This window comes from Manacus candei, unplaced genomic scaffold (genome assembly GCF_025592945.1).
Source record: "Manacus candei isolate 608988 ecotype Guabito, Panama unplaced genomic scaffold, ASM2559294v1 h1tg000092l, whole genome shotgun sequence".
Taxonomy (NCBI): domain Eukaryota; kingdom Metazoa; phylum Chordata; class Aves; order Passeriformes; family Pipridae; genus Manacus; species Manacus candei.
In genome coordinates this window covers 2,208,996-2,235,902 of record NW_026138140.1, presented here as the reverse complement: position 1 = coordinate 2,235,902, position 26,907 = coordinate 2,208,996, and the positions used below count along the sequence as shown (strand labels likewise).

At 39.6% G+C, this 26,907-nt stretch overlaps 1 protein-coding gene across 3 annotated transcripts in view; it reads right to left on the bottom strand.

Moving 5' to 3' along the window:
* SLC7A11 (solute carrier family 7 member 11) overlaps positions 1-26,907 on the bottom strand; it is a 272,050-nt gene that overhangs the window by 192,324 nt on the left and 52,819 nt on the right. For all 3 annotated transcript variants that reach the window (XM_051768142.1, XM_051768147.1, XM_051768143.1), the window contains exons 2-4: positions 26,419-26,576; positions 25,170-25,260; positions 23,746-23,999 (exon numbers count right to left, since the gene is read on the bottom strand). The gene's annotated coding sequence lies outside the window, so the exon portion shown is untranslated. The remainder of the gene's footprint in view (positions 1-23,745; positions 24,000-25,169; positions 25,261-26,418; positions 26,577-26,907) is intronic.

Below are 26,907 nucleotides of genomic sequence, written 5' to 3'. Positions count from 1 at the left end.
AAAGGACAAGTGGTTTTACTGTGCTTTACTACCAGGACTACAGTGTCAAAAGATCTCTTAACTGAGCCTAGAGGTATTTTCCTCCCACAAATCTTATTCTATCTGTTCTTCCCTCCTAAGATAGATGGATGGAAATTCTACCTTTTCTATAGAAGAATATTCAATGTTATGAACTGCTTTTCCATTAGAGGAAGGAATGTCAAAGTCACACACTTTCTCCAAACAAATAGGGTGTATGTGCAAAGTACACATCTCTTATACTGGCCATTAGCTTAGAGTATTGCACTTACAGTTATAATAGCCTATTTTTCCTTCTTCCATGGGTAATGGTGCATGGAATGAAGGTCTGAATCTTGAAATGGAACTACAGACTACTAATCTTTTAAAAAGTTTCCAGCAGCAAAAAAAGGCACAGGAGAGCAATTGTTTGCAGTGTCTTCCTGACGGGGGGGGGGGGGGGGGGGGGGGGGGGGAGGGGGGGGGGAGAAGTCATCAGCTCAGTTTCAGTGCAAGTCAAAAGACTCAAGTTACAGCTTTAAAACAAAATAACACCAAAGGAGCAGGGGTGGGGGCGGCACGGAGGGGGAAGACGGACAAAAAATGTACCATCTCATAAAAACAAGGCAAAACGTAAAGAACATTTATCATTTTATCAGAGAAAGACTTCTCTGAACAATTTATTTTGTTTATTGTGTTGCTGATTCTCAGTACAGGACAGACTGCCCTAGCTAGTCCATTACAGTCCTAAACTTATGTTTACCCTGTATTCAATCTACTGTTGAACTGTTCTCCACCTCCCCAGATTTTGCTGAAGTTTTTTTTGTACACTAGTGAAAATGTCAAGTATTTGATGGGAGGTGCCTTTCAGTCTCAGTGCACAGTTATAAGCAGAAAAAAGTACTAGACCAAGACTGAATTAGCTTGCCTCTATCACCACCTTAGAGCATTCTGCTATTATTTGACTTTTACCACGTTAGCATCTGAGATCTATTGCACTTATATTAATTCTAGATGCCTTTCTAAATTAATCTTGCTCTCCTTGGTGCAATATTAAAGCCCTGAATGGCCTCCTGTTGAACTGACATCTCACACCAAATAGAAGCATTACAAAAGAAGATGATTACAAGAAAATGTACTGTCATGAGCACCAACACTGGGCAATAAGACCACAGTGCTAGAAAAGGATAACTGGTATGCAAGAAACTCTCTAACATAAGATTTCCTCTCGCCCATTCTTATTGTTGAATATGGTTTTAAGGAAAGATTAGTAGCAGCTGAATAATGCAGCTTTATTTCCCCAGATTATACACACAACCTACACAAAGCAGTCATGAGTCAGCTCCTGCTGTCTTTCCAGGAAACGCCTGTCCTTGATGCTTAGAAGTGGGACAGCAATAGCAACTTCATGTCAATTCAGTCTATTGCCAGTGATCCCTCCCTTCTACTCTAAAGGCAGCAGCTACCTCCTCCAGGCCAAATAGTCACCTACTCAAAAACAAGCTGGGAAATTAGTGCTTGGGAAAGCATCTAAAAAGTAGCTCTTTAACAACAAAACCTCACAGATCTTTCCCTCGAGTTAAAAATGTGGGCAAGTGACCACCCAAGCAACCAGGGTGCAAAGAATGAGATAAACCTGAGGCGGGGGACAGCAGCACTTCAAACAAGCTCTCCCAATACCATGAAAAGGTCCAACACTCACTACCTCCTGAAGATCCTTCTCACACCCAAAGGCACAAACTTTTCCTTGGGATCACCAGCAGACTGCAACTGATGTGATCCCAAGCTTATTAAACACAAGCTATTAGCACACTCCTGCCTACAATGGCTGAGAGCTCAAGTGTTACACTGCTGGGGATAATTATTCTGAAAAATTGCCTTTTTTCTGCAACTTTTCTCTCTGTTAAGGACATCTGTTGCCCTCATCCTTGAAAGACAGGCCTTAACCACCAGGAATCTGCACAACTCCACACATCCAAACCCCCTCACATAACCTAACAACAGACCTCCTGACACATGGTTAACTATGACTCCTCACCTGAGGGCAATAAACCTGTCTAGCATCAATCAGAAGATTTCAACCATTACAAGTGACAAACGGGTCTGTGAAATATGGGCTGCTCCCTAATATATTAGAAACAGGAAAAGAAGACATCATAAAACCTATAATAAAGTCATTTTTTTTCCTTCTCTGAAATAAATATACACATACATACATACATATACAGCAGGCAGGCACACAAAGTATGAAGATATAAGAAGGAACAATAAAAAGAAATCACTTTGCAAGATTATCCTCACAAAGCAATTTGAACATATCTTGATTTTAAGGTTCTTTGAAGGATACACAGTTCCATTTTTCCATAGGAAACTGCCCTTTTAGGGAAGGCAGGGCAAAGCCATGTACTACTTTACTGTTATGGTTATTAGTGTGGTGGAGCAGGGAAATGGTGCTGATCAGAGAAATAGGCTGTTCATCCAGAAAGTTGCAATGACCAGACCCCACAGAATCTTAGACAAGTGATGCAAAATCACAGGCTCTACTTGCAATTTTATGGGTGTCTTTTTTTTTTTTGTATTTATTGGGCTGGACCAAGTTCAGCTCCTACAGGAGGAATTTGACAGATTTCATCTGACAGCCAAGTCTAATTGTATTTTCTGTACAAAATGACCAAAGACAAACCATAGTGCACATGTCTAGGTACTCTAATGAAGTGCCATATGGACGTCTAGATAAAGGGCTTGTTTTTGGTTGTTAGAGCTCCCAACAATAACTGGGCATGGCCTGCATCCTGAGTAACTGGAGCAGAGAAGACAGATCTGAAGGCTTTCCCAGAATGGTGAATTGATGTATGATGATAATGGCCCTTTGACTGCTTGGACCACCAAGTGCAGTAGAAAAAGTACCTAAGATTGATCAGACGTCAACACCGCTGGTAGACACATCAGTACCAAACAATAAATACTTAACAGGTGAAATTCAGTTCCTTATTCCAACATTTATTGCTGACATTGTAAAAGGGATGCTAACATTAGAAAGACTTCTATTAACATTAAATTCATGACACGCCAAGACAGCCTCCCCTGGCCTGTTCCAATGAGACTTAAAGATGCTCTTACATTTTTGAGAAAGGGCTATTTGTCTAGTGATGCAGCAAGTATTGCTCGATACAAAATGATCGCTCCTGGAGTCCACACAATAAGATTTCTACTAACATTCAAGACATTATTGCAATGCTCTTTTTAAATGCATTGATTACTTAGACATTTTTGCTGAAACAGAAGCAAAACAAAGTAAGTATTTGAAAGCTTCTCTGATTTTTCCAGCTAATGAGAAGCCAGACTTCTTTCTACAAGGTTGTTTTTTCACTTCAGACAACCACAGCTACAAGAGCACTACATGTACTTGATTATGGGAGGCATAAACAGACTTAGAAGTCATCCAAGAGTAATTCGTTAATCTTAGAATTACTATATCCTGCAGTACTATGAGTGCAGTTTTAGTTACAAGGAAACTAGATGGATTCAGTCCAGTATATCAAATAAACCCATATGAACACCAAAAAAAAAAAGAAAAAAAAGAAAAAAGATTAACACCTCACATGTGCATGTTTGGTAGTTTGCTTGTAACCACAGGTAGCTGCCAGATGAACTCTAGGATCACCCTATGTTGCAATTAGTTACTTACAAGTTATGGAGCACAACAAACAAATTACTTTTCTCTGATATATCCTCCAAATAATGAGACTGTTCTGGAACAACACAATAGGAAATCCCTGCTGTGTTTATACTGATGGCTGGCATGAGGCAGATCCTCAAGTAAAGTCTGTCATCATGGAGTGTAGCCTGAACTCTCCATCTCAGTTCCAAAGACAACACCTGGAGTCTTTAATAAACTGCTGAAGACAGTATCCAAAGAAATAAGAATTAGTCTATTTAAAACAAAAAAAGTCTGAGACATTTAGGCTTGTTTGAATTTAAAAAAAAAAAAATAAAGTTTATGTTTTGTTAAGCAAATAATTTGTTTTGAATACACCAAAGTCTTTTTTGCAGTAAAGTAACTCCTGGTTCCTGCATAAGTATTCACAAAGAAATAATCCCAAAAGTGTACAGCACCTGTTTTACAAATCACAAACCAGATACTCTATCACTGCAAAACTGGACTCACTATTTTTTTTTCCAGCAGAGAAAGTCCATGAACTCTCCATAATTTCAGTAGCTGAAGTAACACCCACCTCAAATTAAACTCCTGGTAAAAAAGGAGCAAGTCAGGCATGTTGTTAAGGCAGGAATTTACTTCCCCACGTGGGCATCTGGAGAATGACGCACCCTGAATGAAGCTGAGCCCAAAATACCCTGCCAGGGGCAGGTTTTGCAAAAACACTCTGCTTCCTTTTGGTTTCCATTCCTCTTTGTTAGGCATTTGGATAGCAGAAAAAGAAGACATCTTTCTATCAGCAGCACACACTGTGTTTTCCAGAAACTGTGAACAAATCCTGAGAGACAGCAATAAAAATGGGCTCTAAGTACCTTGGATGAGTTTCCAGAGTACATGCAGGATTTTTAGCCACATGACTCCCATCTATCTTAACTGCTTCTTTGCTGCTTCACAGAATAGGCACACCATGTCAAATGTGTCCTCTGAGCTTCCTGGCATCCACATCACCACATGCCATCATTTTTCAGTCATGGATGCCTCTGCATTCAGCTGCTTAGGCTGTGGAGAACGAACAATTATAAGACCTAGCTAAAGCTTTAAACTGCACTTCACCTTCTCCTACCAGTCTTCCTCACGCTGAGTGGTATTTTGCTTCATTAATATTGCAACTAATTTCTGTGAGGTTGTTACTCCACAGGAGTGAGATGAGCAGCTTCATCACTTTTCACGGAAACAATCAGGCTAGAAAGAACTGGAGTCCTTTCACCTGGGAACAAGGAGGAGAGTACACTGCTCCTTTCCAAGTATTTTGTTAAAATTTTAATTGAATAGGCATTAGGGACAAAAAAAAATATAAATCAATTAGCTTCAAAGATACAGAATGCTGATATATTTCATTTAAAAAAAAAGCCAAATATGACTAAGTAACCATCAAACTTAACAAGGAAATTCATGGGAATACACCTGCACACACAAGATAATGATGCTGCCTATCCGACAGATCCGAGTTTCACAGATGTTTGTTGCAAAACTTACACTGTGATCTCCTCAAATTCAGCTGGTGAGGAGCTGCTCTTTTGGAGCATCTGCACTCATCTCTTTTCCCAGAGACAAAAGTCAGGCACAAACACATCACTGCATACAAGGAAGAGCAGATTCCCATCTTTCATGTAAACAGAGACTGCCCACAGTTCTCCATTCTGGCTCCACAACAAAAAAAGCCAGCCTGCCTGAAAACAGGAAGCTAAATATTAGCACACAAATTTTGCAAATGCATGTAATGTGAGATTATTCCAAATGCTAAGACTTCCTCAAACATTTAGCATATCACTGGTGGAGCACAGGCAATCTTCACACACAGTTAACAGAAAACTGAGTTTACAAGCTGCAGAAAGCTCCTGTGTTGCAACATGCACCTTGTTGAGAGAGCTTCTGAGGAAAAATCAATTTGTGCAAATCAACTTAATTAAAAACAAAAAAAAACAACAGGAAAAATCCATCTAGCATCCATAAACACTTGATAGAGTCATGCTCAATATTATTCTTTATTTTATTCCCAGCCAAACTCACAAAGAAATCAGCTGTCCAATTCTCCCCTTGCAACAGTTTTTAATTTCAGGGGACACCATCAAAGCTTTCACCTTTTTGCTGAAAGATGTTGGGATCCTCCTCAGAGCTCTTTCACAACAGCCTTTGTATCATGCAGAAAGGTCAACCTAGAAAAACACAAAGCTCTACTATCCCTGATTTTATGCACACTACATTGTTAACAATTTTGTGACAGAGTCAGTGTTGTGTTTGCTTGTAAGGACAATAAAACAGGTTGGCTGCACAGTACTTTTAAGGATCTAATCTCTTTTCAAATGGCAAAATCATGGCCATTTTTTAAACCACCACCAACTGCTGAATCTTTCATTGGGATTTGCATTAATCCTTCACCCAGCAATCAAAAATTAATCTGCTGATTTCATTTGTCAGAGATAATAATCTCAGGCTAGTCTCTGGGGAACAACACCCACATCAGTCAAACCACTTTCCAACAGCCTTCATGGTTATCTCAGCAAAGGACATAAAATGCAAAGATGCCTATTAACTCGTCATCCAGGTTAGATGTACAAATAAACTTGGGTTACAGATGATCAAGTCAAGTGTATCCAGAAAATTACCTTAGTTACAGACAGTACAGGGCTTTTCTTTCACAGTAAATTCATTTATATAAAACAGAGATTCCAGAAATGAATTTTGGTTATTAATTCAGTGATGACTTGTTTAATAGAGAAAAAATTCCTTGCAAACTTTGGAAATTCTTGAATAATCATAGTGTGTATATTCCCAAATAATTCATTTAATTAAGAACACGTTTCATTGTGCACTTGGGATAATACTGGAACAGGAAGCATCACATCATGAAAGATAATAAACCTTCCCTAACAGGAACACTAAAAACTGCATCACTTCCCCAAGATGATGTTCTCCAGTTTCCTAATCTTCAGTTGACATCTGCAGCAAGTTCATCCACACTAGACAGAACCTATAGCCACTCATTCCTGGGGCTAAGGCACCCTTAGATCATCCCACAAAACTATTTTCAGTGCCTGGAGTCAAGATTTTATTCGTCATCTTTAAAATTAGCCAGCATTTATCTTTTGCATTCAGTCCACCGTGGCCAATTCCCTGCAGCAATAGAAAATTGCTTTCATCACCGTGCCGGCCAGTCCTGCTACAAGAATGCAATATTTTTAATGGGCTTTTTCTCAGGAGAAAATGCCATAAGATATATTTATCTCTAACTAATCCATTTCTAGCTCTCACTCTAAGATGAAGGAATTAAGAGACAGCTACAGCTGCTGTCCTTATCACATTAATTATTATAAATTGGCAGTCGTCTTAAAAAAGAAAATCCACTTCCAGGGAGTGCCTAGTTCCATGCTTCAAATACCAGGCAAAGAGCATATTGAATATCTCACTGTAGGGCAATGCTCAGCAAACAAAGGATGTTACACAAAGCAATTGCTCTTGATACTGCTATTCTTAGGCTGTCCACATCCCTGTTGCAGAACTGTACATATAACCCCACACAGTGTTTAATACTTGATTTCCAACCGGCACAAATTTCTTCCAACCCCAGGAAAAATAAAGAAATTTAAATAAAAAGGTACAATATATGTAAAAAATACCAATGTGTCAAAACTGAATCAAAAATACAGACATTTACTACAGACTATGGAATCTGGGCGTGTAACTATGTGTTCTCTTCCTAAATAGGATCTCTCTCCCTAAATGTAGCAAAGTTAAAATTTATAATCTGTATTATTATATTACTAATAAATATAAATACTAATACTTATTATAACATTGCGATAGCACTTCAGAAACTTTCTATAACGCGAGGTACTGCATTTTTGATCTAGTAAGATGAGAGCAAAGAGTGTTTATCTTATAAATGTTTTTACATACTTGCTCAGTGACATTTTTTTGGAATAGTTCAATACATATAAAAACACAAAAATATTATTTGAAATCATTCAGATGCAATTTTGGGTTATTTCAATACAATTACTGAATTATTTCAGGTCCTCACATTAATAGGTGCTAAAAACCTGGCCTGGTCCTCTGATGACAGACAGGATGATGCTGTGAAAGGGTTCAGCAGCATTATTAGTGCTAAAAACCTACAAATCCTTTCCCCTACTTATGAGATACATGTTCATGTCTGTCTCTGATGCATAAGATGACGATAGTTTCTCAGCAGGATCAGAAACAAAAGGCATGTTTTAACACATATGCATTGGCAGTGAAGAAAGTTAAATATCATGAATAATAAAGGCATACTTCCATGTATGCTAAAACAAATCTGAAGAATCTTCCCCTGTTTTTGCTACCTATCAAAACTTATTCTTCATGGAAAGTCACAGGGAATTCTTCTGGAACTACCACTGAAGAGCTTGAGAAGCATACACAGTCTCAAAATTTGACTTGGATACCAAGTTTTTGTGTTTTTTTTTCCAAACAAGAAGTATCAGACTTTCAACTTTGGAGGTTCAAATTACTGGAATTATACACTGAGAAAATTAGGCTTTGGGACCACAGATTTTTCAGAAACCACTTTAGCACAGTAGTTAAAATGTGATCTTTAATGTGATCATTAATACCCGCAAATAGGACTATTTCCAGTTTTTAAAAAGTAGATAAATTCTTAGATGAAACACAGGAGGAAAGTATTAGACATTCAACTAAGATGAAAATTCAAAAAAAGGTAGGTAAAAGTTCTGATTTTCATTGGATGTCTGCATAGCAACTTGCTATATGCTCGGTAGTATGACTGAAACCTAAAATATTCTTCAGCTATGGAATTATCAGATAAAGAGATTTCATTCAGACAGATGACACTCATGCACTGTGTGACTCTTGACGGGTTTCCATGTTATTATCTTTCATTTCCCCTCCTTGTAGGTCCTGTACAGGTTCATTACACAGCTCGCAGCTGGCATTGCCAAAGCCAAGATGGGAATATAAAGAGAACTTTGTAATGAGAGCTAATGCAAGCTCGGAGGTGGGAGAGAAGTACTGTTCCCCTTGTGACCTTTTGTCTTCCTCAGCCTAAAAGAGAGGCTGTCCTGAGACTAAACGAGCAAAGACATTTGACAGTACAAGAAATTGTCAGCTTTCATTTCAAAAACTGAATTTCAAGAAAGACAGATTTGGCTTTTATGAGAGATGTCACTCTACTGAAACTAAATTTATTTTCAGAGGCTCCATAATCTGGCTGAGCAAAATCTTAACTCCATTAACTTTTTAAGACACATTCGAAAAACTGTATTTCATGGAACAGCTACAACACTCAGACTTAGTGCCTATATATCATCTCCTGAAAAGGAAACCATTCTGACATGTTTTATTGAATATAACTCAATAATAAACCCAAACTGTCCAGACCATACATGGCATGCATGACTGTAGTGGTGCAGGATTCCCACAGCACTATCAGATTAGGATCTGGAATGACAGATTCAATTGGCTGCTTGTGGAGATTAGGGGACTGCTAGTCTTATTTTTCATAAAACCACTAAATACTTAGCCTACTCTTTCTAGTGAGTCTCAAAGACATTCTACACTGCCATTAGCTAAAAGGAAGCTGCTGTCATATAAATCACTTCACGGTTTAAACAGTTTAAGTACAGCATCTTATTCTCCAGAGAATAGAAATTCATTATCATACCCATAGATTATGTGGTAGCAGCAGCCTTGAGACGTGCTCTTCAGTGACCCTTATTTATTCTAAGCCCAGGGAGTTTCTCAGGTATCATCCAACAGAACAAAAAAAAATCATATTTGAACGTCAATCATTCTTGGCCCTTGTGCACTTTCTCACTCAAGCATCTTAACTCTAAAGTGATTGGTCTTTTCCCTCTGGAGTCAGGCTGAGTGATATAGCAGCTCTCTCAGTTGTGATATTAACATTTCAAGTCAAGCCTCAATTCACATCTCCATCTGAGAGACAAAATACAGGACCTTAGCCCTGCAAGCACTGCAGGGAAGTTTATTTTGATTCTCAAAATCTCTAGTGTTTTACAGATTGGAAGTCTTACAGTAATCAAGATGCCCTCAGATTCCTCCTCTAGAGCACAAAAACACACTGTTGAGATTTCAAATCAACATGGCTGTTCTGGTTTGTGTAGAATGCTGAAACACTGCTACTTTCTGGAATAACCCTAGCAAGCACATTCAGATACCATCTACCAAACCTGGCCAAGAAAAATGCACTGCACCCACATCACAGTCACAGCTGCTTGCCCCAGCCTGTTCCTCCACAGACTGATGAGGCTGTGTGTTGGCTACCCACGGGTCAAGCTATAAGACCCTAAGCTTGCCCCACAAGCTCATTGAAGGGGTTTTACACCAAAGAGATGCAGGGCCCCAAAAATCCACCCAACAGATTTATTAGAAGGGCCTTAAGTTCTTTTATACCTTGAAGCTGTGCACAGGAAAAATGCTATGATGCTTTTCAGGGAGTCAAAGTATCTTTTACTGGTAAACTTTGGAAAATAAGGGAACTTGGCAAAAGTTTAAAGCAAACATACTCAACCAACATGAAGCATTTCACAGAGCGTTGACTAAGCAAATTCCAACCCATCCCAGTTTAAGTTACCCAAATATCAAGAAAAGGGAATTAGGAGAAAAAAATAAAGAAAGAAAGAGAGAAAGAGAATTATAGTTACCACCTTAGATCCAGTGCAGAACCAGCTAACACAGATCCATGGACAATGCAGCTGTGACCACATGGAAGCCTAGTGCCACGAGTTTTATCTGCTCTGGCCTCCTGTGGCCACCTCCCCCTCCAGGTGGGGCTTTCAGTCTGCCAGCCACTGGGGATCTGGGCTAGGGGCTTCAGGGGGTGTGGTCCGGGGTTTCAGGTGTGCCAATGGCTAATAACCATCCTGGGGCTGGGTCGGGGGCTCCACGGGGTGGGGTGTGGGGCAGTGACTGACAGCTGCACTGTAAAGGCTCTCAAGGAGGTAGGGTATGGGGCAGAGCCCCATTCTGCCTTGGGAGAACCTGATCTGCCCCTGCCCCCACCCACGGAGTTGTTGCAAGCCATTGATAACTTCAATAACCTTTTTTTCAGTCTCTCACACAAGCCTGTGGGTCTGGGTCACACTCCTCACTAACCCTTCTGGCCAATGGCAGCAGCTGTGAGTAAGATGTTGCTCCATTGAGTCAGTCAGAGAAACAGGACAAATCACAACGGAAAAATTTTTGGATACTCTTTTTCCACAGGTCAGTCAAATCTATTTTGTAGAATGCCTTTAAGGAGGCTTCACTTATGCTATTTCAAAAGGAAATTTTCCTCTTGAACTCATTCCCAAATACCAGCATGTTCTAGAAATAGCTGCATTATCTTTATGATACTTCTATATTCTTAGAATACAGAGAGCCATAAGTAATCTTATTATTACCACAGCACTTTAAAACTACAGCATTTAGCATTCAAATGCCATTTTACAAGTACAGTTTGACATTATCAAAAATTAAGTCCCTAGTTAGAAGTCTAACATTAAAAATCCACAATATCGAAGAAACTCACTGAAGGAACTAATAGGTATGAGAAAATAAAATATTATTTAAGACAGATGGTAATCTTGCAATGCCATTCTACCTTAACTCATTATAAAAAGACTACAGCAAGAGCTCACCTAGATGGGTCTTGTGTGATTCGGTTTCTGCTCACTTGTTGTAAGTGTTGGTATGCATCCCTACAACCAACAACCATGTGCCTTTTTTCCAGTAGTGACACAAGTGCCCTCTACCACAGTGTCCAAAATGCCAGTTTGACTTGGGATCAGCCAAGTCCAGTCAGTTCACACCACTTCACAACCAGCAGTGCTGGTCTTGCCCTCTTCCTCTCCAGCTCCACAAACACTACAGACCTATAGCTGAGCACCTACTGAGCCCTACCAGCTTCACTACAGCATCTTTCCACTTTTGGCAGAAACAGATTTCTATACTTTAAAGTATTCCAACTGTAACCTAAACCAGGGTCTGAGCCAGACCCCCTCAGCCTGAGGATGGGGGAAGCCATGCACTGTGGTCCCAAGGAGCCCGGGGGCAGTGGCTGGATATCAGACTTCCAGCAGGGCTTTTTCCAGAGTGGTTTTATGGAGTCTCACGTGAACATAAAGAAGGCAAACTTCCTCACTGTGTTTTCTATTGGGCAAGAAACCTATAAGGTAAGATCAAACACCTCTTCCTTCTCCTCAAACACTCCTCCTGGCACCTGGAAGTCTGGATTAACATCCCATTACACAGTTGAGAAACACACATGAGTAAAAGTAAAATCATAGAGTGCTGGCAGGAAACAGCTTCACCTGGGTTTAAACTCTGTCACCCAAGTTAAAATGTATTAGACAGACTCTGGCTTCACCGCAGTCAGTGGAAAAGCTCCCAAGAATGTCAAAAGGTACAGGATTAAATTAATGTGATTCACTGCAATCACTGATGTCTACAGAGGCAAAGAGAAACTGTTCTCTAAAAGAAAAAAATAAGTTTCATATTATTCTATAAAACACAGCCATTGCTGTAGATACTGAATAAAAGAGAACTAGCTTCAAATATAATCCACACTCTTATTTATTTATATCTTAATGAAAAAAATTCTCTTTTGGAGCTAAAATGTTCCACACTTCCTCTCAGCTGCACAGTGGGGGTTTTTTCTACAATTCTTTGACACAGATATCAAAGCACTGTGAATAATAGAAAGAGACAAAGAGAAAATAGTCTTTAAAATATAAGTGTATCAGGATATACAAGAGTGACATGAATCTGCTTATAACACATAAAGGAACAGAAAGATAGCATTGACTACTGTCTTATTTCTCAGATCCCCAAGCTATTGTATATCATCCTGAGATTAGCCCAAAACAAACAGATATTCACTTTAAAATTATAATTTCTTTTTCTCAACATAAGCAATCCTTAAAGAAAAAAATTAACCATAAAAATGCAAAGTCTAAAAACTACAAAAAGTAAGTCGGGGAAAGGGATGGACCTTAAATGACTCTACTTGGAATTGCGGTGCCTGGCCTCTGCACAAAAAAATGTGGATTTTTAAGAAGGTTTATTCTCTGCTTGACACTCCCAGCCTAATGCCAAATGTCAGCAGCAACCCAGCTATTCTGCCAGAACAACCCAAATACTTAGAACTTGTGACATAGCACTACACAGTGTAGTAACAATTAATAGCCACAGAAGATATGGCTCCTGTGCTAGGACAACCTCCCTGACCGTGAGCAGCACTGCACTGCCAGGAGGCCACCACACCATCCAGATCCCCAAGAAAGGAGAAAGCAGGAGACTGGGGGTCACTAGGGCCAGCATCAGCCATTGCTAGTGGTGTCCTGCACATCCAAACCAGTCCATTCTCAACCCCACCAATGGGGTGCCCGCTGTGCTGGGGCCACTTCCTACCCTTTGGCATCGCCATAATTTACCTTTTTTCCACTCTCCTGCCTGTGGTAAGCACCAGGTGGCACTTGTTCACTTGAATACTTTAGTACCAGGTCACCAGGCAGGGAAAGGCAGGCACACAGCTTTTCACACCCATGGCTTAAGGGCCAGAGGGAGAGTCTATTAACTTCTTATGCACACTATAGCAGAGCTGTGCAGGCCTGGTTTGATTACATCATTAGATCAACTTGCTTGATCTCCTAAAAGACATTACAATGGCCCCTTCTTTCACTTTGAAAGCAGGAATAAAATAACCCCTAGCACCCGGTTATGTTCTCATTGAGCCCAGCAGGCTGTACACAAGTTTCACATCACCCACCACCCTGTGCTCCAAAACAAGGGGAATTACAGTATAATAGGGGTACAGTGTAGTGTTTTTGTTGTCACTACAGTCTGTGCAGCCATGCCAGAAAGAGATGCAAAAACTAAATGCAGAAGTCGACATTCTCTGTCCAGAGAAAACACTGAAACTCTATTTGAAAGGCTTATCAAGACAAATACTTCATACATAGCTACAATACACCTCCTATTCAAAGAGAGAATTACAAGGGTAGAAGCAATTAGCAGACAAAGGCAAATAGCACTAAGGTCCATCCCCACCCACTAACAGTTAACACCAAGTTCTACCAAAACAGAAAAACAAGTGCATCAAAGCTGAAAGGCAGAAAACAAAGCAGACACTTAAATTAGAAATTATTTAAATTGAATTTTAAATGAAGAACGCTCAGAAGCTGGCCTGTTTATGACAAACCTCGAGTTTTCTGCATGGCTGGAGTCATATTAGCAGAGGAATGATGGCCTCATGTATTCACTAATCTATTACCTTCAAGTTAGAAATAGAATATTGCATTAGCATGCAAAAGGACCCAAGACAGCACTACAGGAGAAACCAGTATTTCTGTGGTAAGCACTGCAGAATGACAGTGCAGATCTGTATAAATAACAAGTCAAAAGGGAAAAACTGTACTTGCACTGTTCCAAGGCTTATGTGCCTTGATTAAAATACTGATATTACATTCATTTTAACATGACAACTGTTCTGAACAGCCTACCAAACGCCAATGTTTCACATTATTCTGATAGGAGCCTCTCCTTCCTTGTCTCTCAGATGTGCTGAAACCTTTCATCCATTGATGACTGCCAACTTTTAGATTAAAATCAAAGGGTTTACTGCAGCCCTCAGTTTTAGATATATAATTTACTCATGTTCCAGTTTAATTTCACTGCTGCATCATACGTGCTGCTCACGTTGAAGTCTTCTATTCACCTCTAGTAAGCTCATATTTTCCAATAAAGTCTCTAGAAATATTCATGTATTTTTCTGGCTCTTCTGCCTTTGGAGGCCAAAACTCTGCTGCCTTGGGCTGAACCCTTGAGGAAGGCTGTACAGGAGGCACCAGGGCACATTGCTGGGCAATTTTTCAACCTCACGTATTTTGCCCTGTAAAAGTACAGGCTTAAGGCAACTAAGACTGCTGATTAACACCAAATTTGGCAAATCATTTTGGCTGAAAACATATTCTTTGTTTAAAACTTTTCATTTTGACATCATTCAAATGCTTGGAAGCATTTAATTTCAAAACACACTGAAGTGTAAATACTTTAAAGCAAAAATATTTCTGACATGGAAGAGTTCCCAAAGACAACTTTTGTTCCAAAAATAACCCATCTCTTCCCCCTCAGCTTTTCAATTTTTTTTCAGCAAAAAGTTAATTTTTCACTGGTCCCCCTCGGAACCTGAGGGAGAATTAGGAAAAAAATGAGTGAGGGAAGACAGAGAAAAACCCTCAGGCCCCAAGGCAGCTGGACTGCTTTGTCCCATGTCAATGAAGGTAGAGTGGAAAAGACCAAATAAAGAGCTAGCCAGTATTGCAGCACCTCAAGCAAGATAAACTGAAGAGCACGCAGGTCCCAAGGCGTGGGACCTAAATAAACAGCCTGCTGACTCTCCAAGCAGAAAATCTGCTTTGCTGTTCTTCAAGTCCTCTGTTTCCAGGATAAATCACTTTCATGCAAACATCAGAATAGAAGAGATAGTCTATACATCAGCTAATTACAGACTCAGATCACCCTGAATAATAGGCCTAACCTGCAGATTCCAGAGAGACAAGAAAATACGAGGTTCCTTGATAAGAAGCCACTTAGCCAGCTGTCAGAAGGCAGTATGTCTGTACCTCAGGTTGGTGCAGCCCACTGACTTCAAGGCAAAATGCTGACAGATTTATGTTATAGCAATCACTTTTTTAAGTAATTTTTTTATCCGAAACACTTTCAAACAACATAGTGTGAAGGGCTTAAAAACAAAGAGAAATTATTCAGTTTTCCCATATTCAAAATATATGACAGATTAGCTACATTCAGTCTTACCTGAAGGGGGAATAGATATTAGCATAGCAAAAATCAGTGATTTTAATAAATCTAATAGTATTTGCCTCCTCATGCGTATGTACTTAGGCTGGAGTGTGATTGTTCAAAAAGACAATTTTCTAGTACCACTCTGCTGGAGTAACATGTACAACATTCCCATGCAAACAGACAGTCTGTGAAAATCTGTTCAATGAGGAGATCATTTTATACAGGACATCTCTACTTCAATATTGACAGAAAGGAAAGGAAATAGAATAACATCAGACATATTAAATCTCAGTTCTCCAATCCTCTTCAATTTTTTTTCTCCCTTATCCCTTCTCAAAAACTACAGTACCTGTTTTCCCTAAAAGTGTGCAATACTTAAGTTCGAATTGCTATCGTTGTGGACACTGCTGGCTATTAAGCTGTGCATACCCTACAGGGGTGTAATTAAGGAAGCATTAAGATTCACCAAAGGACAGTTCATTTGTTGCTGCTGCACTCTTTTTTTCAGGAGGTTAACTATCTGGCAGCCCTTGCATGTCCTAGAGTCAATCTGCATCTCTAGGATGGAGGTGAGTGGGCAGAACTGGGCAGTTTATCTTCTCATCTCTCATTTATTACCACACCGCTTGGCAGTGCTGCTGACCTTCCTCACCTTGGAAACAGGGACTACAACTATTGGGACCAGTGGGAACAGACAGAAACAAAATCCCTGTGAAATAATCTACCTAATGAAAAAAATATTGACAGCACAATGACACCCTAAAAATCCCAATATGTTAAAAGGTAGCTGTTATTTCATTTAATCCCCAACTTACTTTCTTGTATCCCACTAAATGGTTAAAGTACTGGTAATTGTGCAGCCAGACATGGTTATGTGTAGTTACAAACAAAAGTATATATTATACTTTGTTTTCTGCTTGAAGTAGCAGTCACTTCAGAAGGGAGTGCTGCCACACTCTGCCCTGACGTAAGGGCCATCACAGTTCAAAATCCTTTTGTGTGACAATCCATAGCTTACAATGGCATCACAGGCATCACATCACATTATTTAGACACCTCTGCCACGTTCCTGAAGCAGAAACAGGATGCCATTAGGAGTAGGAAGAAATTAAAGAAATGGATGATAGAAGGTTTGAATGGAATTATATGGTTTGATCTCCAGCATGTGACCTACACAAGGATGGCACGTCCCATCTTCAGCCAAGCCCATTTCCCACACCAGGGTAGCCCAGAGCCGTGCTCAGGGGAGGAGCATAAATGAGGAAAGCCATCGGAAGCAGAACACTGCGGATCTCTGAGGGTCAGAATCACTGCAGCACACAACTGCAACCATTACGGAAGCAGCAGAGCAATTAGCCTGGTACTGCAGAAGCTCCTAAGGGGACTTCAACGCCCTTGTATACCCAGGGAGACGTTGTTGCCACTGCAGTTGCTGGCTGTGCCTACTGTGTGTAAACCCAAGGCGACATCCACACCAGCATCAATAAAACTGTCACTCAACAGCAGCCTCATAAATGGCAGCACGAGAAGCTGGACAATGTTGGGTCAGCTGTGAGGGAGAACTGCAAAAACTCATCTCTGACACCATAATTCCCTGACTCTTCTCATTTAGGTTTTGGGGTTGGATGCAAAAGCAGCATTTGTTTTTCTGCTGTGTTTGCTGCTCTTTTCCGCATGCACCCAAACCCCTCTTCCTCCATTCTTTACTAAATAACAGCAAAATACTCACATTTCCTTTGAGGGAAGCACAGACAACCCCCTTCCTGGGCTCTTACACACAGCCCAAACCATCTGCAGAGCAATCTCTTGGAAACAGCTGTATGGCAGCTATGGCAAAGAATAATCCAGTACAGGATGGAGCTCTGTATAAAATTTGTATTTAAAGTGCTTCTGCATTAAGGATCAGATAAATCCTGAGCAGGAGAATGAACTTCTTGAGCAGTTTAAATGTGCCTAGATCCATGATTGATAGGTATGAGAGACCATTTCATACTCTGGGATGACCTTATTCATGCCTTCTCCTCTGACAACAATGCCATAATAAATTTCCCTGACTGACAAAGACATCATAACAAATATTCTGAAAACCCACTCACTAATCCCTACATCCATGACTATGCTGTAGTTAAATCAGCAAGCAAGTTAGTCCAGTAACCGCTAATTTTGTCAAATTAATAATTTATATTTTTAGGGAAGCAATGGTTGTGACACCTATCATCTGAACAATTACTTTCAAAAAAACCTAAAAATTAATTCTTCCTTCGTTTTCATTCGATGAACAAACACCTGAAGAGGGCGGAGTGCGTTATGGCAGAAAGTGATTTTAAAACAAAAAAATGCCTTCAACCTGGCATTTCTGTAGCTACTCCTGTACCACTGCTACCTTGCCCTTTGTGCCCTTTGCATCAGAGCAGATTGTTGGTCCCGTTGTTCCCAGCACCCACAGGGCAGGCAACAAATCACTGAGGGCAGTCTGCACGAGGAAGTTGACCCCACAGCTCTGGCCCTCCTGTGCAGTACAGGGGGTGACACATTAAGTCAGAGTCTGCCATCCATTGCCAACCCCAAGGTTTGACTTGTAAATCCACTATGAGCTCCACATGGGACTTGCACAGCCCAAGCAAGCAAGATTTAAGGTTAAAAAGAAAAAAAACCAAACCAAAAATCATCCAACCAAAAGAAGAGCCTCACTCACATATACCAGCCTAGAGCCCTGCAAAAAGATGTGTCAGATCTGCCCTTAAGGGCTAGGGGAAAAGAGGAGAGATCAGGCCACTAAAGAGAAAAAGGTCACTAAGGTTATTTCTTTAGGGGGAAAAAAAAAACAAAACAATTTTCTTTTTGTTTTTTTTTTCTCCTCAAAAATAACAAGCAAAAAAAATTCACAACACTCCTCTAAACAAATGGAAAATAATTTTAAAAAATAAATAAAAAGCAAGAGCTGGAGGCAGTCACCCAGCATAGAAAATGAACTGGAAAACTCTCAAATGGAACAGAAAATAATCTTATAATGGGAAATGTCCTGCAACTCTAAAAAAATGTGAACTTGCATTCCCACCTGTAGTCACCACCACTGCACTCTTAATAGGTAATCTGCAATTAGACACAGATGGTGAGAGAGATGGTGCAATCTTCTGCTGGTGCTTGTGGTTATATATTTTGTTAAACAAAATGCTCAGGCAAATTAAGGGCACTCCTGGAGATTTCCCCTTTTGCTCTTATAGATCACCTCACACATCAGAGGGCAAGACTTAACAGCCAAAAAACAGTGCAAAAAACCTGGATTATGTTAGAATTTTGTATTATCTATTGTTCTAATAAATTCTGAGCAATAGTGTTAATGTTTGTTTTAGAAGGTCTATTCAACATAAATCTCTTTCCCATAAATGACAAATAAGTTTTCTAAGAATCCTATTTTGGACAAAACACAAAGGAAAAACAAAATCATCCAATGCACAAGTGCCTGATGAGAGATTACTTTGAAATATTTGATATTTACTGAAAAACAAATTCGGTAAGACATTTTAGAAAAGCCCTGTTTTGTTTTTAAAATAAATTGCATTGTGTTCTGAATGCTTCGAGGAGTTGTTCAGGTTGAAATCCACACCTCACCAGGGTTGATATGCAAATATTAAGCTAAATTAATTCAATTTTCCCCAACAAAGCTTTGTTTTATTCCCCATAAAATTCCACAAAAACATTTTTCCAATAATTTCAGAAATGTTTCCTCCTTCTGATATCAAAAATATTAAATAGACAGAGAATTCCTTTTGAACTTTATTGCATCTACATTGTTTTCGCTTTAAACATGAAAACATTGGTTTGCTTCTTGGACATTTAAATGTGCTCTCATTACTTGAAGACCAATTTGCTAATTTTTTTTCTCATTTCTATTCGTAAGAAGAGAAAATTAAGAAGGTAAATGTACAAAGGCCCTCAAGGACAGAAAAATGAGAGCAGCACATTTAGAAAACTCATACAAAGATAGGACTTCCTTCTTCATTAAATATCCAGAAAGAAAAAAAAACACAAACAAATTTTTTTCTAGATTGAGCAAGCAAGAGGACTCTTTCCACATCCCTCACCTTATCACTTCTTTTTGTGGTCTTTCTGGAAGAAGACCACTAATTACCAGACTCAGAACAAAGAGAACTGAGCTGAGAGGAGCTACTTTTCATTCAGCACTGTTCCACCAGCAGCAGCAGCAAAATGAAGTCAACTTGAGCAGAGGCAAATAACTATACCCATTATAAAAAATAATATTATTTTTTCTGATATTAAGATATTACTCTTGCAGTTTAAGATAAGTTTATCCTGTTAAACAACATTAAGCTTTGTAAGGCTCCAAGCTATGAACTCATTGAAGGGGTTTTACTTAAAAAATATACAAGGCTTCAGAAATTTGCCCATCAAATTTATTAAAAGAGCCTTCAATTCTTTTAATGGCTTAAGAGAGAGCACAAAGGAGAAGACACCACACACATTTTCCCAGAAAGTCAAAAATAACAGGCTTTTCCTGGCAAACTTTAGAAAATAAGGGAACTTGGTAAAAGTTTAAAGGTCAACATTCAGCCCAAATAAAGCATTCCACAAAGCATTGACTCAGCACATGCTAACCCATACAACTCAGCAAAATCCAACCCATCCAGCTTTGAGTTACCCAAAATATTAAGAAAGGAGATTAGAAGTAAAGGAAGGGAGAAAAAATGAGAAAATTATAGCTACCCACTGGAGTCCTACAAAAGTTCCAGACGACAGGGTTCAAGCAAACATAAGAGAGCACATGGTGCTGCTTTTATTTGTGTTGGTTCCCTGTGGCCACACCCCCCACCCCAGGTGAGGCTGCCAGGTGTGCCCGCCAGTCTGGGGCTGGGTCAGGGGCCCTGGAGTGTGGCATGGGCAGTGCTCCCATGGCAGTGCTCCTTTGGCTGACAGCTGCTCCAGGGATGCCCAGGGAGACACCAAGAGGCAGGAGTATGGAATAGGGCATCACCTCACCTTCATGAAATTTGACCTGTCCCTTCCACGCACACAGGCACACACTTGAGTTGGTCCAAGCCAATAATTAATATAATAATCCAGTGTCCAAATGCCTTTAGTCTCAAAATTATTTTGACCATTTAGAATCAATGTAGTTGAGCCATGTAAGGAGAAAAAGAGTCCACAATCAGTTTTAGGAATATTTTGTCCCCTCTGATGGCAAATTCATACTCAAAACTGGCACTTTGGAAGTCCAAATACTAAACCTTACTGGGCTAGGGCTTATGGTTTTCATCTAAATTGTAATGCTTTCCTCTTTTCTTCCCCAAGGCATGGCAAAATACCCTGCCAACAGGTATCTTGTCTCTCAACATACACCATAATACCAGCCAAATCTAGTTTCTTCCTTGTGTTTTTGCAGACAATATAATTTTTCTTGCCTTTCTAAAGTACATTCAACAAGTTTTACATACTTCTTCGCAATCTTCATACCTTGCCACTCAAACATTATTACAATCGCCTAAAGACCAGAAGAGCCAACTTTGAGAAACAAACAAATCTGTACAGGGTATAAATGTAACAACAGATTTAATATAAATGCTCAGAACAGAGCAGAAATGGGTCTGCACCCTCAAAGATTATAAGATTTGCAAAAAAGGGCTGTCAGACTTTTAGCCTGAGAGTATTTGCTAAACAAAACCCCTGAGTCAGAGCCACTATAGCATCAATCTGGATATGTTGAAGCTGTGGCAACTATGAAAAAAATTATTGTAAGCAGAAAAACAGACTCCTACTCTCAGATTATTTTATATATATATATATGTATATATATCAGAGTTCTTTGTCTTATTCCCATTGTGATGGCTTACACCAATCTGTTTGTTGCAGCCAAAAACCTCTTCCTGACATAAACTTTCTTTCCTATCTAAAGGGAAATAGTTGGCTTCGTACAGCTTAAAGTTTAATTAGGCACCCTCTGGGACTTCTTCTGATCCAAAATGCAATGCCTCCTAGGCAACCCCAAGCATTCACATACTAAAGAGCCCTCTCAGCCAAGAGCAGCAATCGGCCTGAGCCATAAGGAAAAACACTGTGCAGAAATCTCTAGCCTCGGGTTGGAGGGTCGCAGGAGAGTCATCAAGAGTGCAGTGCAAAGAAAAAGGTGAGGGGAATGCTCCAGCTAATTACTGAAGGAGAGACCTGAGTAGGCAAAAGGAAGGAGTGCATTTTCCACTCTCCTGGGACAAAAGCAGACCAGTCATCAGCATGACACCACTAGTCTTTGTGCCAGATTTCTTCAGATTATTACACAGAATGAAGGGAGAAAAGGAAATTCTGACCCAAGTTTAAAAAAAAAAAAAAAAAGCTTCCTGAAAGGATTGCATCTCTAATGATATTTTAACAGTGCTTAAAGAGGACAGTGATTCACCACAGGTCAGTTTGCTGGCTGAGACTTTGCTGATCATATTTTTCTTAGAGGGCTGCCAAAAAAGTGTTGAATCCTGTGAGAGACTGAAAGAAATTCAATGGCTCAAAACAACTCTCTGTGGGGGAGAGGGAGCAGATCAGATTCTACCAAGGTGGAATGGTGGTCTGCCCCCACACCTTGCCTCCTTGGGAGCTTCTAGTGCAGCTGTCAGTCACTATGCTGGTAGCTATAATTCTCTCTTTCTCACTCTCTTTCTTTCTCCTTATTCTCCTAATTCCCTGTTCTTGATATTTGGGTAACTTTAACCTGGATGGGTTGGAATTTGCTAAGCTTTGTGAAATGCTTTATGTTGATTGAATATATTTGCTTTAAACTTTTGCCAAGTTCCCTTATTTTCCGAAGTTTACGCATAAAAGTGTGTTATTTTGATCTCCTGAAGACATTGTCACATTTTCCCTGTGCGTGGCCTCAAGGTATAAAATAACAAAAGGCCCTTTTAATAAATCCATTGGGTGGATTTTGGGTGCCTTGTATCTTTTTAGTGTAAACTCCCTTCAATGGGCTCATGGGGCAAGCCTGGGGTCTTATGAATTCCCTCAGCAGAGTATTAATCCCCCTGTTACACTACCTCCCAGAGAACCATTCCCAGATCTTTTATGAGCAATAGTTCAGGTCCCCAATGTCAGAGAGGTTTTTTTAAAATCATTATTCATGTTTATCGTAAAAGCTTTCACTGAAAACTTTGTCTTCTGGGAATGGAATTCACAGCCATATGTAGGACTTCCTCTTTGCTATTACAAAATAACTAAATATGTAGAAAAACAAAACAAAAGTAAATTGGTTTTATGTTAGATGGAAGTTGAAACATTAATGTAGCAGCATTCACACAGATACTGGTCAACTTTCTTTGCTTAGTTTGTGGTCAAACAAGCCTCATCTTCCTTGAGTTTCCACTTTCAGACTCTTCGTGCACATTAAATTAAAAACTTTTAAAAAATTAAACTACAAGTCAAAAAACCTAATCCTTTCTTTAGCAGCAAAGACAAGGGTCTTCCTGGCTACTCTACAGGGATTTAAATATGTCAGCACAAGGTGAAGAAAAGAGTTGCAAAAACTTACTGACTGCATTTTGATCTAATTCTCTAATTCTCTATTTTTAAATGACAACACCAGTGTTTGAACTCCCAGAGGCACAGATATCAGGCTTCAGAAAACAAACTTCATCAAACATTAAACACTTCAGTCTGCACAAGATTAAGAAGGGGGCTTTTTATAAATCCTTCTTATATTCAGGATCACTAACACCAGCAGGGAATTTGCTCTTAGCATTAACTAAGGTGAAATTACTAGGCAATTACAACATACTAAAATACTTTTTAATTATTACATTGGCTAATTATTATAATAATTATTACTAGGCTTCCTGACAGCTCAAAGGACAAGATTGGTTTGAAAAGTATGAAAAAAACCACCCAATATTTTTCTTTTCACATGTCTCATCAATGCCAAGACCTTTTGTACCTACATAAATATTATATTTTTAATCAAAAGTGCGGCTAACCCAATCATGAAGCTCAAAGCATGAGAAAAAACAAAGTATGGCCCCTCTTCCCTCGGACACCTGCTGAAGTGAAAAATCTGTCCTCTCGGAGGCAGTGGACACAAGGACAGCATGGCAAAGCAATAGTTTTGTTTGGTTTTTTTTTAATGGAGATTCCACCCATACATCACCAGGAATCTCCTCTCTGATGAAGAACCAGATGCCAATCTGGATTTCAAACTGGGGGTAAACCCACATCCCATTTATGCTTGATTTATCCACTTTTTCTTTAGCCTTATTCTTCAAATGTAGGAACTCCTTATTGATGACTTCGTGGAGGGAAACTCCTTGATGTCATTCCCAGCAGTCACACTGAGTGTAAGCAGAACCATGGCTACTCCAGCACCAACTGAGAAGGCTCCTCTCCAAGAACAAAGAAGTTTTCCTCTCACTTACTCCACATACTGCCATATCACTGGCCACAGTAATAAATTATCATACTCAGTTCAGTACTGGCTGACCTTGACAGTTGCATCCTAGAAAGACAAAGGGTAAATGAGTTGAATGTACTCTGAATAAAGAAAATCATTCAAATAGAGAAAGGTAGAGCTACAAAAGGTGAAGCTTTCATGGAAAAGCCACTGATGTTGATGGAGAGTGTCCCACAGATTTCATTTGGCCTTGGGGTCCAGCTCTAAATGGCTGCATGAGAAAATGAGCATTTTTGTAATTATTTGAAGTTAGGTTACAATAGGAAGATGCATCAGTGGCTGTTCTCAAGGCAAGCAGCATATCACCACCTCAGCATGCCTGCTGGGGAACAAAAATGTAGGGGGATTCCTCTTTATAAAGCAATAATCATCTTTAGGGACAAAAATGTCCCTAATGGTCCTTAGCTGTGGAGGATGTGGGTATTGCCTTTTACACGTGGAACCCCTCAAGGTCATGGCATTGTAACATGCTTAGTCTCCCTTTTCTTCTACTGAGTGTGATATCCCACCACTATTAGGACATTTTACTTTTTTCAATAATAAATATTTTTATAAACCTGTCCTCTCTTCCTTCTCTATTTTCTCCATAAATGACACTTCGCTTTCTCTTGCTAAACTGTTCCATTCTCCCTGATGGGATGCCAGGGCACCACTGGGCTTAGCATCAGCCTCCCTGATCCTTTTCTCAGCTGGCTTTAAATCACACCAGCTGAAATGACTGTTCTCTTGCTGCACAACAGTGCCTATAGGAAGCAAAAGCACACCACCACTGAGGTGAGAGAGGGGAGATTTCTTCTGATGTCCACAAAGGCAATTACCGCCTAAAAGAGCTTCCTGCTTCAGCTAAGCCTGGTTTTATCAGACATACTTCTGAAAAGAGGCAAATTTCATCCACTTTATCAGAAAAATGTGTTAGTTATAGCAGAAATACAATATTTACAACTATTTATGATTTAAAGTTGTTTCTTCAGCTTCAAACAGAGGAATTTTTTTGATGATTCCAGGATTCCAGGGAGGGTGGACAAATCTATTCCCCATCTGACAATATCTACTTCAGCTGCTACCATTTGTTACTATTTTGTAGATCATTTGTAAAATAGTTTATCAAAAGGATTTTCTTCTGGTTACTTACTTTTAGGGCTGCTCTTTCATAATTATTTTTTCACAGCTGAACCCCAATAAACTATTATCTTTTCCCTCTCCTATTCCACTTACCAGAAACATCAAAGGCAGATCAGTAACAAGCTGATGAAAACCGACAGCTTACTGCTTCTGGGTTTTGCTTCTGTGTCTAGCTGTATTTATTCTGCAAGAATTAAAAAAGATTCTGTTTTAATCCCTTTTCTATGTAATCTCAGAGCAGTCCCTCCCCAATTCACAACGCCTTATGTTGTGAAACATCTTTCTATTGGTTTAAATTCTATAAGGCAAGTCATGCACACCCAGATATCTCTCTGCAAGTTAAAGTCAGATTCTAACATTTAATTCTATTGTCTTCATTGTGACTTGATTTGCATGCCTTGACATATTTTGTGTACATCTCAAGGGCCAAGCATGAGAGAGAATGGGTTTAGATAGGATATTAGGAAGAAATTCTTCATTGTGAGGGTTGTAAGGCACTGGCACAGATTTCCCAGAGAAACTGAGGGTGTTCCATTCCTGGAAGTGTTCCAGGCCAGGTTGGATGGAGCTCTGAGCAGTGAAAGATGTCCCTGCCCACAGCAGGAGGGGTTGGAACTACATGGTGTTTAAGTTCCCTTCTAACCTAAACCATTCTGTGATTCTGTGTTGAATAAAATCAAATATACATATTTCTTAAAAGTTCTGTGGCAAATTAATTCAATCAAAAAGACATGGCAAATGAAACCTGGGGTACATATTGCAGATAAAATGTTGCACCTACACATTACAAGATTTTTATTGCATCATAACTGCAAATTAGTATTTTCTTCCTGTGCCTCTGATCAGTTAACTGAATAGGATATAGCAGTTCACTATGATTGTATGGTTTGCCTTAATGGCTTCACTGTCCTTGTCTACAGCTCCATCACTCTATAGCAGCTGGTCCACACAGAACTCTTCCTTTTAACAAAGTGATCACAGAAGCTCCCAAGTTATTCACTGCAAGATCAAATATTGCTCTCCAACATTCTTCCTCCTTCCTCATTTTTTCATACTCATTTTTTTCCTCTCAGACCCTCATTTGTCACAAGATTTCTTTGACATTCATTTTTCCTCACTTTAAGCCATGAGTTTGCAGTGATGCTCTTTGACAGACTTCCACTGTGCCATAGAAAATTCCTGAATAAGTTTTCCTGCCTGTAATAAATACATTTGTAACCAAAAGATGGTCCTAAATTACAAAATACTCTCTACTTTTAGAGAGGAGCCCAAACGAGCCTGAATTTTGCAAGTGCTTCTTCAGTTGACCACAATTCCTATTCTACATGTTAAATCTTCTTACCTTCTCACTAGATGACTAATGAAGTTTTTGTGATGTCAGAGTTAGTAAAGCTGGGTGATTTTACCTCTAAGAAAGAGGTAGGGTGCTGGAGGATGTCTGGTCAGCAGCGTGCCCTGAAACCGAAGCGTCCTTCCACCATTCCCTTAGAGGTGCCACTCCTAAAAGAAACATGAAGGAAAACTTGCAGATAGCTGTGATATGCATAACATCATTAACACCATATTAATTTAGCCTGTTCAGACCTCATGACACCAATGGTCTTTGTGCTGCTGTACTGATAACCCTTTTGCGTGAGAACCTAGCTGAGGTTGCAGGACCCCTCAGGTTGTTTCTTAGCTGGCAAGGTGGAACTGCATGCACTCAAGTACTCTTGGGTACTCTTTGCTGCACTTTTCCTTTCTTTAACCTGACCATCAACCTTTATCCTCAGCATCCAAAGCACCCCTTGCTCATTGTCAATAGAGAGCTTGGTGCTCCCTCCAGTTCATA